The sequence below is a fragment of the Dryas octopetala genome, chromosome 4, assembly GCF_963921425.1.
Source record: "Dryas octopetala chromosome 4, drDryOcto1.1, whole genome shotgun sequence".
In the NCBI taxonomy this organism is placed as follows: Eukaryota; Viridiplantae; Streptophyta; class Magnoliopsida; order Rosales; family Rosaceae; genus Dryas; species Dryas octopetala.
The window spans coordinates 8,719,527-8,726,607 of record NC_141369.1 but is presented as its reverse complement, the minus strand read 5'-3'; positions in this window follow the sequence as shown (position 1 = coordinate 8,726,607).

Here is a 7,081-nt window from a genome sequence, read left to right as displayed (position 1 = left end):
CGGTGTCCAATAAACTTTTCTTGAAGGATGAACTTTTCAAACTTCAACTAGAAGAAGGTGGAGATGTAACGGATCATGTATGCAAATTTTAGAATTGCATAGCTAATCCCGACAAGGTCGAAGAAGTTTACATAAATGATGATAAGGCTATCATCTTGCTGAGATCCCTGTCATCTTCTTTCAAGCACTTCCGAACAACTTTGATGTTTGGAAATGAGACTCTAAAGCTTGATGACGTGGTACAAATGCTTCAGTCATATGCAAAGTTAGATAATTTGACTGAAGGCAATCAGTCATCATAAGGCCTTTATGCTAAGGGCAAGGAGAAGAGTCGAGGGAATTAAGGAAATGAGGGGCAAATCTAGCAAAAAGGGAAAGTCCAATGATTCCGATGAAGAAGGTGGTCGCTTCGAGTGTGGTTTACTAGACAACTAGAAAAGGGATTCCTAGATATGGCTGGAGAAGAAGAAGAAAAGGGCTGAAAACTCAAGTAACGTCGTGGTCAACGATGAGGAGCTTTTGGTGGTATCTTTGGGTCCACATGCTTGGTGTTTGGACTCTGGATGCAGTTTTCATATGTGTGCAAATAAGGAGTGGTTTCATACATATGAGGAATCTACTGAGGGCAAAGTTTTGTTGGGGGATAACTCAGTGTGCAAGGTTCATGGCGTTGACACAGTTAAGGTGAAGATGCAAGATGGAAGTGTTAGGTTGCTTGGGAATGTGCGATATGTTCCTACATTAAAGAGAAATCTTATCTCTCTTAAAAGTCTAGAGAGGAATGGGTATGCATTCAAGTCTAGAGCAGGGAAGCTCCAAGTCTCAAAAGGATCAAGTGTGATTATGAGAGGAGTTTTGCAATCTAATAATCTCTACAAGCTTTCAAGGGTTACAATGATAAGTGGAGCAACTGCGTCTACCAAAGAGAGCTTGGATGTTGAGCTCAATAAGCATTGTGACAAGGGAAAGCAAGGGCATCATCTCACAAAGAAAGAGTCTCATCAAATAGGTTCTATGACAAAGGAAGAAGAAGCAACAAGCCATGATTGTTGCTTGGTTAGTTATTCATCAAAGACTGACTTCAAGGATGCAGTAAGGGAAGTCAAGAAAGATGAGAAAAGTTTGATTGTTAATAAGGAAGATGCAACCATAAAGACAACCAAGGTGGTTATGAAGATAAATCCAGTTTAAGAGAAGGCCAACTCTGAGCTGGTGGAGCATGACACAAGGGTTGAAGAGTTTGGGAAGCAACAACAATCAACCAAGGTATAAGAACATGTCAAGTAAAGGAGCACAAGGCTGTCCGGGCCCAAAAGTACCATCAAGCTAACTCACAAGTATTGGTGGGAAAAGGACAGAGGTTACTATGGTGTTAGTAAGGGAAATCCGGCTACATTCAAGGGGGCTTGTAAGAGCAAGGAATGGGAACGTCGGAGTTGTGCTAGGTTGTCTCTACAAAGGAACTTCGATTGGAAGTTAGTTCCTAAATCCAAGGAGAAAATTGGCTATGAATGGGTTTATGGAACAAAAGGCGGACAGAATCTTGATGCTGCAGTAAAGATTCAAAGGAACAAGCTCAGGTTGAGCTTGCTCAATCTTCAAAGTTAGTTGATTGAGGTGGAGCACCTTCTCACTTAAGGCATTGAGGCAATAAGTTTTTTGCCAATGTGAAGGGGTTCTTGGAGGTTTTTCGAGGTTACTTCAAGACTATAGGATATCTCGAACGTACAGCTTTCATGGCTTTGGTTCCGACTCGTCATGGTGGAGTTTGCTGTGTTTTTTGTCTCGATGGAAATTTTTGGAGGAAGCTACAGTTCTGGTTGAGAGCAATAGGGAGACTGGACAATGGGATAGTTTAGTGTTTTCCTAGTGGGGTATGGTTTTGGAAGACAAAGAGGACTTACACAAGACTTTCCTAGTATGGGAAGGAGTTCTAAAGGGTTTTCCTTGTGAACAAGGGAATAAAATTAGTTAATAGGTGAATTACCTAATTCTAATAGGATTAGGAATCCATATTGTAAGTGGTAAGTCTATGCTCTATAAATAGGCTACTGCAAGTCTCATAAAAGAAGAATAGCTAGAGACTTTAAGGGAAGAAACTCAAAGGGAGACTCGGGTTAAAGACTTAAGAGTGAGTGACTTCAAGGGAGAGGTTTTTCAAGAGGGAAAAACACAGGAAAGCTATTTGTGCAAGAGAGAAGAGAGCGGCTGTGAGTTGGGTAGTCTAGGATTTCAATAAGTTCTTGTAATCTTATTCTATACATAGTGTAGCTGTGATTCCTTAAGGGTCACATAAGGACGTAGGCAAAGTTCACTGAACCTCGAGAACAAATCTTGGTGTTCTTTACTGCTTTATTGTTGCTGTTATCATGTGTGTTTGCTAATTGTCTAATCCTAGAATACATCAAAGAAAAAGGTCATGGGAAGGGTGTTAATTCACTACAGCAACGTCCCAACTCCAGCCTGCCACCTCTCTTTCCGCTCTCTTTTCCCTTTCTTCTCTTCTGTCTTTCTCATTCTATGTCTTTCTCTCTCGTTTCTTTTTCCCTTCCTCGATCTCTCTTTCTTTGTCTTTTATTTTGAAGTGAATGGTTTGCTTCAAATATGTTGATGCTAAAAATCTCTGGGAAAGATGATTAATCAACCAGTAAATAAAATGAGCAATCTGACCTTTAGAATTGTGACGAATGTTACAGTTCTTGGAATGGTTGTGATTTTGAACGTCAAAAAGCTAACAAATGACCTTCACTAAATTTGGTATTTTGGGGAGGGAGGGTACCTGCAATGACACTTCAAAGCCTAAATGAGAATATGCTCAAGTAGTTGTCTTGTCAGTAGGTAATAGTTGCGTACCTTAGATCTTTTCCAATGTAGGTATTTATAGGATCAGATTACCCGATCCTCCGGGTACCATGATCACCACCTCTCCACTACTCATGCTGGCCATGCCTGGTGTGCGTGGGTCTAGTGTTAAAGATCATGGGTTTTTGGCCATTAACTCACATTCTGTCATTCAATTAAATGGCATACGTTTAATTAAATATGTCTGTTCATTCTAGGCCTTCAATTTATTCCCATCTCTTGGGCTCGGACTGGGTAGCAACTCCTTGTGTGGCCTGTTTCCTGGCCCAATACAATTCAAAATGTCTCCATTGGACTTGGGCCCAACAAAATCTGAAGTGGGCTTTTCAAATTAGTGCAGTTAGTAATTTCTTTTTTCCCTAATTAACAATCAAACCCATCATGCTTGTTTATCCAATCATCATTTTTGGGTTTGAACGACGACAGGTGGTCGGTGTTTGAGAAAAAGAGCAGTTTAGGAGTGCTCGTCGGCAGCGCATATAGCTCCTTCTCGACATTGAATGATGATGAAACCTTGGAGATTGGTTTCATCTAATCTTAATGGGACCGGTGGTGACGTCCAAGGGTGTTGGAAGGTGCATCATTGGGGTTTGAGGGTGGTGGTTGGATACATGGCAAGAAAAGGAATGGAGTTGCTGCAGTTGGATTCTTGTGTTTGATGAGTTTTTTATTTTTGTTTGTTCTGGAATTATTTGTAAGTCTTATCATAATAATATTTTGATGTATTATTAGCTGTCTAAGTTAACTATGATATCCTTGAATTATTTGTAAGTCTTATCATAATAATATTTTGATGTATTATTAGCTGTCTAAGTTAACTATGATAGCCTTGAATTATTTGTAAGTCTTATTATAACATTATGTTAATAAATTATTAATACTTGGGTATCCTTTGATTTTATTTAAAGACAAACAAGGTTAAAAATATATATTTTTAATTAATTTGAGTTAACTATGGTTAATGCATATGACACATGTCAAACATATAATGAGGTGGTGCTTTTTTTAATAATAAAAAATTAACCTGAAAAGACTAAAATACCCCTATTTTAACAGAAATATTGACGGACTTGGACGGAGGCTGTAAATTGCAAATTTTTTTAAATTAGGGTGACAACTTGATTCAATTTTTATTTCGGGTAGTGAAGTGCAAATGGGGTTATAATCCATGTGGATGACTTGTTAAAAAGCCTATTTTCATGTATAATTGAATTGCTTAAAATAATCAAAGAGGATGGATCCAATACTGATCAAAAACATGAAGCAAACAAACTATTAGACTCATGGCAGTCATTTGATTTTGCATTCAGTCTACATTTGATGAGAACTTTGTTGGGAACTTTCATTTTGCAACAATAGCAAAAGATGAGAGAGAATGGATGAGATTCTTTACTAAATCAAGCTGCTTTTTGTTGTGAAAAACATGATATTGATGTTCCTAATATGGATGATTATTTTTTTTTTTACCTCCAAGGAGATCACGACACAGAGCTCCCAAAATCACAAATTTGCATAACTATCGGGTGGAGTCATTTTATGCAGTCTAGATATGCAACTTCGAGAGCTTAATATATAGTCATTTCACGGAGACTAATTATTAATACTAAGTTTCTTATTTGTATGGCATGTCTGAGTCCACTTGATTCATTCTCTGCTTTCAACAAGCAAACATTGTGTAGAAGTTTAAGAATTGATCGACTTTATTCAATAATCAATTGGGTATTTATACAAGTATGTAACCATCTATCACACAAGGAATTAATCCTTGGTGTACAAGTGAAGGAAATACAATCCTAAAGTAACTTGGAAGTAAACGTGTAACTTACCTCGCAAGGCTAGGAGATTCCATGTCTAACACATTGATTTGCCTTGCTCAATTTTATCCAAAAGACTTTTTTGCAAATGGTTTATTGGCACTTGAGGATGAACTTGAGACTTACATATATGATATGCGATATAGTATTGAGTTTTCGGGAATGAAAGGAATCAGTGATCTTGAAAAAAAAAAATGTTTCGAACAAAACAAGACAAGGTATACTCATTAGTTTACTTGTTCGTGACACTAGCACTAATCTTACTGGTTGTGACTGCCACTGTAGAAAAAGCATTTTCTGCTATGAATATTTTGAAAAGTGATTTGCATGCGTAAATGAATGGGAGATATGTGGATGAATGATAGCTTGATTATATATATTGAGAAAGATATATGTGATGGTGTCGATGATGAAGTGATTATGAAAAGATTTCAAAACTATGAGAACTCGTCAAGGACAACTTTAGATGTATTTGAATTGTTTTTGAATAAATACTATAGAATTTTGTTCTGTTAGATTTTTTTTCTTAATTTATTGTCATATATAGTTACTCTAGGTTGACCCCCATAACAAAATTCCTGACTCTGCCACTGTGTCGTGCATGTGCCCTGCTCGTGTCGGCCTTAATCATTTGATATCTATTTAATGTATGAGGTGGGGATGTGGCTCAAGAAAATTTCCATGTACATTACTACCACAGAGACTATGTATTTGCTGGAGGGGAAAGTGAATGTACAAGTTGATGGGCATGAAAGATGTTTCAGAATTGGGGCTAGTGATTTGGTTGTGCTCCCTAAAGAAATGAAGCTCACTTGAGATTTCAATGACATTGTGGAAGCACTATAAAGTGGAAAAGTAATACTTCTTAATTTTCAAATGATGTTGGTTAAGCATGTAATGTATCAACGAACTAGTACTTTGATCAGTTTTACCTTGATGCACAATCTAATATCTTGGATATCCTTATATGTATGCTCAAAGGTTCGAATACATAGCTTGGACAAAAATAAACAATTTCTACAAAATCTAACACTAAATTGAAAAGATTTTATATATAATACATATTTTAAAACCACAAATCTAACTTTAAACATGAATTTCCATATTTAAATATTGAAAAAAACAATTCAACCAAAACTAAGCCAATTCACTAAAATCTTATGAAACTTATAAAACCTACAACTAAATAAAACCTAATTAGATTAACCCAATCAGATACACACTATTTCGTCCAAAATTACCAAAAACTCTAGGTCAAAACTCAAATTAATTAACAATAAAATTAAAATTATCAAATCAAATAAGCATAGTTGAATTAAGCAAGCTACCAACCTCACATTGAAGAAATGCAATATCAAATTGAGATAGAAAAGAAAACGATCATCAATCGAAAAAGACAAAGCAAATCGCAAGTTGTGAACTCCAACACAGATAATCAAACATGTAAATTCGCGTAGGAGAAGATCGATCAAGCTCTAACGCGAGTGGAGAGAGAGAGAGAGAGAGAGAGAGAGAGAGAGAGAGAGAGAGAGAGAGAGAATCCAAGAAGACATAATCGGAGAGAGAGGATCAAACAACCTAATCTATCTTAAATGGGTACAATGGGAAAGAAACATTAAAACATTGCGTATCAGTTATAACATGGGCCGACTTATCACTGTTTCAAATTAAGACGGACTATTTTAACATGGAAATAATTAGATATACTATTTTATCAGTGTAAACTCAAAAGTGGATGTATCAATCATGTACTCTTATTTCATGTTCACATATTTTCACTAGCTAGTTAATTAGCTTAACAAATTGTGTTCGGGTTGAGCCATTTTTCACACAACACGAACCCGACACAAAATGAACCAGCAAAAACACAACCCCTTGTAGATCTACTTACCCATCCATGCTGCTTGGACATAAGACCTTCAAAATATATATTAGATATATTTTGTATGGATCCTCTATAAGATTTCTTTAAACAACCTTAGTAATAATTACATAGATTATTGAGTAAGAAGGTTATTCTTTACTCTACATGACAGGCAGTTAGCTATTTTCTTTTAATTTTTTTAAATTAATTAATTTATACTAAAATTGGAAGCTTAAATTAATTCATTATATAAATTTCAGCCCATTGTTTTCAAAACTGTCTTGCAGAACCCAGATTTACGTCTATTGTTTTCCTAAACTACTATTCTAGAACATTTCCCTCTCCCTATAACATTGACTCAAGAAACTCAGTTGGCGTGCACAAACCAATGATCATCTCTCCTTGTTGGGTTTGGTTTTCGATATAGAAAATGATCAAGGTTTCGAAGGCCTCTGAATGCCAAGATGAAGAGGAAGATGGTGTTCGTGGAAAGACTTATGTACTATTCTGAATTAATTAGCGACTCAATATATGATTTACC